The sequence below is a fragment of the Vigna unguiculata genome, chromosome 5, assembly GCF_037176805.1.
Source record: "Vigna unguiculata cultivar grain cowpea cultivar isolate G323 ecotype 2 chromosome 5, ASM3717680v1, whole genome shotgun sequence".
Taxonomy (NCBI): domain Eukaryota; kingdom Viridiplantae; phylum Streptophyta; class Magnoliopsida; order Fabales; family Fabaceae; genus Vigna; species Vigna unguiculata.
In genome coordinates this window covers 14,445,876-14,457,672 of record NC_140796.1, presented here as the reverse complement: position 1 = coordinate 14,457,672, position 11,797 = coordinate 14,445,876, and the positions used below count along the sequence as shown (strand labels likewise).

General features: G+C 29.0%; 1 long non-coding RNA gene across 1 annotated transcript; it reads right to left on the bottom strand.

Annotated features, from left to right (window-relative positions):
- On the bottom strand, nucleotides 1–1,634 carry LOC146886114 (uncharacterized). The gene is made up of 3 exons (XR_014995046.1): nucleotides 1,550–1,634; nucleotides 1,372–1,444; nucleotides 1–232 (listed from the first exon to the last, which is right to left on the bottom strand). It is a non-coding gene; the product is annotated as an uncharacterized LOC146886114 (long non-coding RNA).
- Between the last annotated feature and the right edge of the window lie 10,163 nt (nucleotides 1,635–11,797).

The window sequence follows — 11,797 nt, the reverse complement described above, 5'->3', positions numbered from 1 at the left end:
GGACGGGGTATGGTGTACACAATACCCCAACATATCCATAACAAAAGAGGGTGGCACAACACTGCCTAAACCCCAAAATAACATGAAACACAACAAGTCAGGTTCTTGTACAGAAAGGTAAATCTAGACAATAACTTCTTCAGCTGAGGGCTCCATAGTGAGCCCATACCCGCCCATGACCATCACGCTGTAGCATCTCCCTCGCTATTACCACTGCCTCAGTTTCTCACATCTGCTCACATCAATAGTATTGATGATCATTGCAAGGGGGAGACCACACACATAACCATACAAACAAGCAAAAGGGTAAGCTAGTGCACAAGATTCATACATTACAATAATTATCATTCAATCATTGAATCGAGCATAAATGACGGGAACCCACACATGATATATCAAACCCCCTTTCAAAACTATAAGACATGACTATCCGGATCCATATCTGAGGCACCACCACGTGACAGTGGAATTATGCCCTACAAATGAGGCGTCACCACGAGGCCTTCACGAAATTATACCCTTACAGGAGGCACCACCACGTGGCCTCCATGGAATTACGCCCTGGCCCTGAGGCACCACCACGACCCCCCGTGGAATTACGTTCTTTTCGTCGAGGCACCACCAGGGACTCCCCTTAAGGGTCCATGGAATTACGTCCCACCGGTGAGGCGCCACCAAGATCTCTCACTACAAGAGTCATGGAATTATGCCCTACCCATACTTTAAACATGTTTCACCCACAATCAATAACTTTATAACATTGATATCATGCATAAGCAACAAATCATGCAACTCCTGCCTTTCAATTCATACCCAATCAAATAGCATACCATCTCCATCTCAAACTCATATACTAATCATGCCATCATCAAGTAACACCTTTAGTAAAGCATTTAGATCATGCAAGTAAGCCACACATCAGTGAGCCATTCAACAACAACATCAAACTCACCCGCTGCCTCGCTCAAACCAACAAGGTTCGCTCAGGCGAGAGGGATCCTCTCGCTCAGGCGAGTCCCATCTCGCCTAGGCGAGGGCGCGACGAAGGAACAGGGGACTCTGCAAGGTCTCGCTCAAGCGAGTCCCTTCTCGCCTAGGCGAGAACACCCCTCGCTCAAAAAGAACTCAAGCCGTCTAGGCGACAATTCAAATGGGCGAGCCCCTGATAATCTCACTTAGGTGAGACGAGCTCGCTTGGGCAAGAAAACCAGCACTCGCCACTATTTTCTCGTACAGTAGCCAAAACCGCAACCCAGAACATACTTGACTCAATCCAAATCGGGCACAACGACCACCAAATCAATACAAACATGAAAATAATCGACAAGACAGCGGAAAAAACAAGCAAACGAAGGTCCTAGCTTCCCTTACCTGGAAAGAGCTAGCAGGAAAACCTCGACTCTTAGACTACGAGCACCACAGTTTAGAGCGTAGATCCTGGGAGCTGAAATGAATGGTGGAACAGTTACACACAGTGTTATCACGATGAACCCTAACTAAGAATACGAAAACCCAACAGAAGAGAAGAATACGGATCGGAAATACTTACGTGGAAGAGGGGAACTCTCTTGGAAATCAAATGGGTCTCAAAACCCTAGCAGAGGTTCTTGTTGAGAGAGAGGGAGGGTTTGACGGCTGCGAAAAACAGAAGAGTAAGGGAATGGAGATGTGAGAACAGACTTAGGGTCTCCTTTTCCTTATTGGGCCAGCCCTTAGGCCCAACCGTTTGGGGCAACCCTTTAAATTAAAGGTAAGAAATAAAGTGGGCCTTACAGTATGCTCTCTAGTTTTAAGGCAAATAAAACTCACTATACAAGCAACAATTAAAAAAATTGTGTCTTATTCCTATTTTACGCAATGGTTAGAGCTATCAACTTTATTAGCAGCCCCAGGATCGGGTCCGGCCCCACACAGACCTAGGCCCCATTTTGTTGGCCCATACATTAAGGGGGTTTTCCAAAGCCCCCAACCCCAAAAGCCCCCAGGTAAAAGGGTAGGAAAGGCATTGGCGGAAGAAGGTTATGACATAGGGGAGCCATGGCTCCCCCAACCATTTTTTTTTTGTTTTTTTCCTATTTATTTTAAAAATAATATTTATATATTAGTTATATTAATTGATTTTTATTTTATTTTATTTTTTATATATTTTAAAAAATATATTTATATATTACTACTTTATTTATATATTATTATTTTATTTATATTAATTTAGTTTGGATTTTTTTTTTAAAATTTAAAAATCACGTTTTTTTTCTCTATTATAATTTCTTATATTTTTTTATTTGGTTTTTCTTTTTCGTGTTACATTTCTTTTTCTCGTTTTATTTCTATCTCAATTTTCACCATCATTTTCTTATTATTTTCAAAATCAAATTGCACTACGACAAAATTGAAGAGTTAATGAACATTTTGGACTGAACAATTTCTCCTTTTGAGTAAGTTCATTTTTTCTCCTTTTTTTTAAGCAATTTATTTTTCTCTTGTATGTGGCTTTTCTATGCTCTAGGCATATCTCTATTTGTTAGAGATCATAAAATCATGCTTTAATTGTTGATCAAACTCTTCTTTGGGTAGATAGAGCTATTCTAGGCTTTGAAGTTGTGTAAGGGAAGAACAAGATTAGGAATCTACTCTAAGGTAAGGAAGCTAATCATTTAGAAGTTATTAGTTTTCTTAAAATATTGAGTCTTGCTTTTAAGATTTAATTTGAGGTATTCATAATTTTATTTTTTTGTGAAAGAATTGACAAATTTATATTAGAAAATTATGATAAAGAGTAAAATAATTGATTCTTTTTTCAAGAGGAAGACTTGTGATGAAGATGAAAAAAATGCATCTATGTCATCTAAAATTGAGAAACTTCATGATAATACAAATATTGAAGAAAATGAAAAACAACTCTCTAAGGTTCCTAAAGTTACATATAATGAATTTAAAAATACTTTAGAATGTAATTCGGGGAAGCGTCTTCAAATCTGACAATACTCACCAAATCAAATTAATGAGGTACGAATGACTTATCTAAAATGGGGTCCATATCAAATGCATCTAAAAAATTATCCGTTGTCTGGTAAAGATGATCATCCAAGAAGATTTCAGTACACATGGTTTAGCTTATTTCCTTCATGGTTAGAATATTTGCCATTAAAAGATGCTACATATTGCTTACCGTGCTATCTTTTTAGTAAAAAACCAAGCGAACGACCTGACTCAGATGTTTTTATTGTTACATGTAATTGAGTTTATTTTCATTGAATTCTAATTGGCAATAAGTTGATTGTCATTAACATGTTTTAACTTTTTGAATGTTGTTTTATAGGTTTTAAAAGTTGGAAGAGCATTTTGACTAAAGGTAACTTTTGTTTTTTTTATATATTATTATTGATGATAAACTTTACTCTTTCATATATATTATTGTTATATTGTTTGGATTATATTGTCATAAGTGCTTATTTTGAATAAAAAATGATGTAAAAAATTAATTTTTTTTAATTAAAAAAATAATTTATATATAACAAATATAATTTGGCCTCCTAAAATTTTTGGTCAAGTTCCGCCACTGGGAACAAGGTTAGGGTCGGATTAACCCCCTTCTCCTTCCATCAGAATCTAAATGTTATCTTTCACCTACATGTTTTCATTGAATTTCCTTCACCTAAATTTAAAAGTTCTTCTTCTCACTAAATTCAAACATTTTTTTTTCAATATTTTTTGTTTATTAAATATTAATATTATTTATTATTATAATCCTTATAAAAAAACACACAAAAAAAATATTCATTATGAGAGCCATATAAACAGTAGGAGTTAAAATAATTGTACAATGATAATTTCTTTTTATAATACTTACAATTAATTTTGTTATGTCAGATAAAGTTTTATGTTTTTCTAAACTCATTTAGATAGTTCCAATTTTTTCATTCACGAATCACCTTTATCAAGTCACCTATTTCTTAATTTTTTTTTTCTTTCCCCCTTCAACAAAAGGAACTGCAAGGAAGTAAAATACAGTTTTAGGAAAAATGGTAGATTAAAATTCTAAACTTTATTGAAAGAGTAGTCTTGACAATATAATTTCATAGAATAAATACACATTTATCAATAAATTTGAATTCATTGGTATAAAATCCTAACATTTTTGTTTCTTAAAAACTTTTATAGGTTAATTAAATGATCCTAAAAAATTGTTCCATGTAATACCTTTTAAAACACAAGCAAGAAACTACAAAAAAGCTGCAGCTTTTCTGAGGCATAAGTTAGGGAATTATGAGGCACAAGTTAATGGATTCTTTCTAATAATTTGTTTTGGCCGAGCTTGCTTATATACTCAAACTGAAGTTTATCTTCTTTTTATTTCCCTTACAATGGCTGGTATAATTAATTGGGGTCTGGAAGCTGTGAATTTTTATCTTATAATTTTTTTTTTCATGTTTAGAGAAAAGCCTATGGACTGGCCCTGGCCCACAAGACTTTTGTGGGCTTTTTGGCCCTGTGGCCTTTTTAGTGGGGGCTTTTTTGGTTTTGTGGGCTTTTTTGTCCCCATCCAACGTGGGTCAGGGTCAAATCCTGTGAGTTAGGCTAAATTGACAGCTCTAGCAATGGTTTTCTAGTTGTTGTCATGTCAGCGTTGCCTAATCTATAGGTATGAAGAAGATTCATAGTGTATAGTATAATTCATAAGAAAACAACACAAGAAAGAAGCCACAATTTTATTATTTTGCCCACATTTTATGGGCAACTTTTAAAAAAATTGCCTAAATAAATAATCAATGATTTATAAAATGTGGTCTTTAGTAGTTTTAAGCTACATTTATATATTTGTGGTCATTTCTATGTTTAGGCAACACTTTTATACATGTGAGATAGTTCATTGTGATCTAAAATAAAAAAAATGGTGTAGTGACAAAAACTCAATGTTAGATTCATATTTGGACTTCTTTTGGAGTATTCATAGTCAAAAATGATTTTTTTAATAGCGCGTGAAATTGACATACTTTTATCTTCAGATGATTGTAATCAGAATAAGTCTTAGATTTTTTTTTTGCACATGTTTTGGTGATGTTGATTTGTTATCTGATTTGCGTAATCAAATTTTGGTGGAAATGTCAGGATTATGTGTATTGCTGATGTGGAGTATGAGAAATTATCTCTATTTTGTTCAAATTAATCATTGGTCATAACCTATCTACTTGTAGTCGATTACAACAAATTTGTCAATGTTACTTATGGTGGGACACTTGAATCTAATTCCTTGACTGATATGTCTTCTTTGGAGGATGTCATTCTCATTGTCAATAGTTTACAGGATTTACAACAACTACGTTCACCATATAGTAGTTTTGAGACAATTCATAATTCTTCGATATATAAGAAAACTTGTTTTGTAGTGGAATTGAAGTTAGCTTCTTAAATGAAAGGGAAGATTCTAATATAGAAGATGATGAGCCTATTCAAACTAAAGAAACTTGGTGGGGATAAGTTAAAAAAAAAATTAATAGTAAATCCTCCAAAATAAGGACTTCGAAAAAAATGAGTTTTAAAAGTTTTTTCATGTTTTCTTAGCTTATTCATAATATGTTTTTTCTGTCTATGTATGTAATGTAATTTTATCATAAGTTTAGTTTTATTTTCTATTTTTTTAATAAAATTTTCATGTAATGACAATGATGCCTAACATAGAGATGGCAAATAAACCCGTCCCGTGGGTATTGTCCGAACCCGTCCCCGTTTTGACGGGGAATCCCCGCATTGACTGGGTATTGGTATGGGTATGGGTATGGGTATGGGTATGGCTATGGAGAATCCCCGATTTTTTCAATTGAGTATGTGGATGGAGATGGGGATGAATATATCCCCGCCATAATACCCGTCCCCGCCATATCTTCATCCTCGTTTAAATTATTAAAATATTCACAATTAATTAAGTAATCCTATATATATATATATATATATATATATATATATATTCTTTCTATTTTTTATTTCTTCTAAATATTTGGTTTGTCATGAAACTCATTCGCATCTTCAATATATTTTTTTATCTTATCATAACCTTTATGTAATTATGTTAAAATGATGTATGTCAATTAAAAAAAATTAATGTCTAACATGTGAATATTTCTATTATTTTTTAAATCTTGATTTATTGTATATTTTTCTTTCACATGAGAATGTTTAATACTTTCAATTTAAGTGTTTAATAGCATAAACATTTCATTTACTAGGTAATATAAAACAAATTCTTTACTTATTATTATTATTAATTTTTGTTTCATTTGAAGAAATGTTTTATTTCGCTAAAACAATTTTTGTTATTTCTCGACCATTGAGTATGTCAATTAAAAAAAATTAATGTCTAACATGTGAATATTTTTATTATTTTTTAAATCTTGATTTATTGTATATTTTTCTTTCACATGAGAATGTTTAATACTTTCAATTTAAGTGTTTAATAGCATAAACATTTCATTTACTAGGTAATATAAAACAAATTCTTTACTTATTATTATTATTAATTTTTGTTTCATTTGAAGAAATGTTTTATTTCGCTAAAACAATTTTTGTTATTTCTGGACCATTGAGTATGTATGTTGATATTTGAAAAGTTTTCTTAGATCTCTAAGATATTTTTCATTTTATCATACCCTTAATTATACTTTTTTTTTTCTTTGTGCAATTCCTTCCAATAGTTTCCAAATTCTTTATAAGACACACATTTGTTAATTTTTTAATATTTTTATTTTTGTTTATTTTCATCATGTAGAATACTATTTCGATAAATTTTATCTAATTATTTTTTATTTTATAACTCATTACAATCATACTTTAATTTTTTCACTATAATTGTATAAATAATTTTTATTTACTACAATATAAAAATTTAATGTAATTGTTAAGAACATTTTTTTATCACCATCCAATATATATTGGAGTTTAAAAGATACAAGATCTATGATAAAATTTTATTATGTTTATTATTTGTTCTTTGCGTCATTTTTTTATCCACTACTAAACAATCTCATATTACATGAGAATTTTCTTGCAAATTTGTTAAAATAATTTGCAAGAAAAGACTTTTTCCTGCTATTTTTTTTTTAAACTTTAATTGGCAGGTAATTCCTTTGTGGGTAATTATTTTCTACAAAATTATAGAATTCGCAAGTATTTCCTACAAAATTTGTTGTAAAAAGTGTTTTATACAAAATATTTTGCAAAAAAATTGACAAGAATTTCCTGCAAAAAATTTTTTCATAACAAAATTTATAGGTATTTCCTACAAAAAAAATTCAAAACAAAATTAGCAGGAATTATGAGTTTTTTGTAGTAGTGTATCAACTATTGAGTATATATGTTGATATTTGAAAAGTTTTCTTAGATCTCTAAGATATTTCTCATCTTATCATACCCTTAATTATATATTTGTTTTCCTTTGTGTGATTCCTTCCAATAATCTACAAATTGTTTATAAGACACACATTTGTTAATTTTTTAATATTTTTATTTTTTGTTTATTTTCATCATGTAGAATACTATTTCGATAAATTTTATCTAATTATTTTTTATTTTCTAACTCATGACAATCATACTTTAATTTTGTCACTATAATTGTATAAATAAGTTTTATTTACTACAATATAAAAATTTAATGTAATTGCCATGAATATTTTTTTACCACCATCCAACATATATTGTGGTTTAAAAGATACAAGATCTATATTAAAATTTTATTATTATGTTTATTATTTGTTCTTTGCATCATTTTGATCAAGTGATGTATTATAACTTTTATTAGTATATAAAAAATAGATTCATTATAATTTAAAAAATTGAAGTAAACAAACATTTAAAATATATTTTAATTTAAATATTTTTTTCCTTTTATATTTTTTTAAAAATATTTTTAAAAATTATCAATTAGGTTTCATTAATGTTTGCAAATTTAATAAATGTTTTGGTTCTCATTAAATTTTATTTGGTATTATAATCTAAAATGTAAACAATTATAATTTATTTCAAAGTATTTGATATCGAAGAAACAACTATACTCCTAAAATTGAATATTTGATAATATTATGTTTCCTTTACCGTAATTTTTTATTATTTTATAAAAATTAATTAAAATTAATATTAAAGTAGTAAGAAAATGGGTACGGGTATGAGTACAAGATTATACCCGTTACCCGGGGATGGGGATGAGACAAAAGTTTGATACCCATTGAGTTTGGGTATGGGTATGGGGATGAATTTTTTTTACAAAGATGGGTATGGGATAGTGAAACCCGTTCCCGCCCCACCCGTTGCCATCCCTAGCCTAACATGTACAATTCAACCTTCACAACCATTCAACTTATATTTTTAATTTACATTAAACTCAAACTAATACAAGAAAAAACTATAATAATTAGCTATACTTGTCAAAAATACATTTAAATCTCAATTTAATAACTATCAGCCTTAACATGTATAATCCAATCCATCAAACCAACTTTTTCAACAAGAATATGCAATTCAAAATATTCGAAAATAATAATCTATTCAACCAATACTCAAATGACACAAATTCAAACAAAAAATCATACAAACCAATTGCTAATTTAGTTGCCAATTTCAGCATTCGACTAAATTACAATTTTTTTTAGTTTAATAATGAGAGAGAGAAATGTTAAGCAATTGCTAATTTAGTTGCCCATTTCAGCATTCCAATAAATCAAAATCTAATTCCTCCTCTATTATTAAGGTTTCACCTTTAGACTTTTGTTCCTTCTTTCCCCTTTCCATGGCCAAACTAAACAATATCAAAGCTGTGAAGAAACACACCCCGAGGTATAAAAATCACTTTTGCATAAGAGATTCTCTCCATTAGAAATTACCACGAGGATGTCCATTAAATATATCTCATCTATTTTTAACTTTTAAACATTACTTTATAGTTTAAAATAAATTAATTGAGTACGTGACAATAGATGATCCCAATCCTTTGGCTCAAAATGATTGAATTTTTGAGATTGGGAAAAGGTAGATGAACATTTAATACAGTCTACATTCACCCATCATCACCATTCTTATAAGTGACTAGAAAACTTATAAACAAAAAAAAAAATAATAATAATAAATAGTCATTAATGTGTGTATGAGATTGTATCACACTGTTATTCTTTTCAAGTCAACTAATGTGCAATCTTTTTTGATAGTAAACATGTAAAGTTTGTAAATGAAACTTTTACATTGTTATTGCCAACATATTTTATTCTATTTTAAACTTTTGTGGGTTACACCAAGGTAAATTTTCATTCAATTTACTAGCAATTACACAAATGAAAGGACAAAAGGAAAATACAAAAGTGACAATGATCATAAATATTTCCATTAATTTGGAAATCTATTCGCCTTTTGAAATTGTAGTAGTGGACATCACACACTACACAAAGTTTGAGACAAAAAGTTAAGGTCTAACAGTTCTCCTTCTAATTTTGAAATGAGTATAAAAACTAATTTAGTCATTGAAATTGTATCTCTTTTATGTATAATTAAAAACTAAGAAAAAAATTGAAGTTCATAAAAATTTTATTTTGTATCCGAATCCGAGGGTTAAGAGAACGAGGATGGATGTTTATTTAGAATTACTTTTTCATTCTACAAATATCGAAGATGTACCATTGATGAAGTTTATTTTTGATATTTTTTACGGTATATTTTATAAAATTAATGATATTTTAATCTATATTTTTTATACACTTTTAATCTATCATTTTAATCATTGTTTAATTTTTTTCTTTTTTCTTTTTTTAATGGTATAATATGATCATTTAAGAATGATTGAAATAATAGATTAAAAATTAAATTAAAAAATCATGTTATAATTTTAAAAAACGAAAAAGCAAGATCCACTATTAAAATTGTAGTGTCGGTTTTTTAGAGCACATTTGATTTTATTACATAGACAAGATGAAGATGAAATTAGTACAGTTTGATTACACGCAACCGTGCAATAAAGATAGTGAAGTGGTTACTTCTTGTGGTCCACACAAACCACAATAATTTCCGACATCAGATGTTATAATTATGTTTCATAACAAAGCGTGGTGAAAAGTTTTGTTATAATGTGACCTAAAGAGATGTCCATTTCCCTATGATAAATTTTTGGTTTCTTAAAACTATTTATTTGTTTTGTTTCGGAACTTTGGATAGTGATGCTTCATCCACCCCTTAATCATACCTCCAATAAACATCTTTTTAAAAATTAAACTTTTGAGATGTAATCCAATACTCTATAATTATAATATGATTATAGTCATTTTTAGAAGGTTTTGTCTTTGATCATTCACAGTGTAATAATTATGGAGTGGTAATTAAAGATTTTTGGGCACATCGAAAAGTAGGCTTATCATTTTATAATCTTCTTCATGAACTATCAACAACCATTTTGCATCTTCTTTCTACATTTTTTCTTTCATCTGTCTATATTTCTTCTGCATTCATGGGTGAAAAACATATCATCCAAAAAGGACTGACAAAAGGACTCTCGGTACAGTGAATCAATCACCCCTTGGAGTGCTAAAAATTGAATTCAATGTCCTACGTTTAACAAGTTTATTTGGTCGTTATATATATATGAATGAGATATTCGTTGGTGTTGAAAATTTAAATTTAATTGGAACATCTGAAAAAGTAATTATCAAGTTTGAACCAGTCAAGATAAAATTCTTGCCATTTTGTAAATTGACAGACAATTTGCAAAAGTAAAATACCTTGTGCAAATTTAAAAGCATGATGTTTAAGCCTATAAAATATTTTATGAACTAATAAACATTATATATTATTTATGCTAAATCAATCTATTGGTTGGTCAACCATTTTAAAAACAATTAATTAGATCCCTTTGACAAGACTCTTAGGAAATTCTAACAGAATACTTAATTACAAATAATTTACTTGTATAAAATCTAACTAAAAATTGTAAAAATATAAAACTACTTAAAATTCAAATAGTTCCGGAAAAATAAAAGAATTTAACCTAATTTTTACTTTTTGAACTTGAAATAGTATACTATTTAACTACAGATATATATATATATATATATATATATATATATATATATATATATATATATATATATCCGATACTAAATTTACTAACTTTTAAACACAGAAATTTGATATTTGCAATGTTATTTGAGTGATGAGTAAGCTGAATCAATATTAAGAATTTCAGATATTACAAAATAAATTGAAGAGAAAGACTCCCTATTATACTATATTGATATTCTGTTTAACTTTGAACCTTTAACCGCAAATTTGGCATTATCTTGAAATAAATAAGCTTTCGTGATTATCAAACCAGTTAAATAAGTAATAAATACCTATAGCGATCACATAAGTTTCTGTTTAAAAGTACAATTAAATTAAATAAACAGAATATATAAATTAAATGATATTTTAACTATAAATTTAAAAAAAAAACACACATTTTCATTATTTAAACTAAAGTAATTATAAATGTGTCTAAATTTTATTACATAATTAATACAACAATTAATATAATAGAAAAACAAAAAACAGATACCAAAAAACAGTTACAACAATACAAGTGAAATTGCAACAAAAATGTTTACACTACAATAGTATCCTCTTTTATGTTTATTAGCATAGAAGTACAGATATAGATAAGAAAACCAGTTTTTTTTTTTATTAAAACAAAATAGGAAAATAAACTTTGCTGGCATTCTATTGAAAATGTAAACGCGGAAATACAATATAAACAAATAATGACTATACACCAAGACGAGAGAAAAGGAGA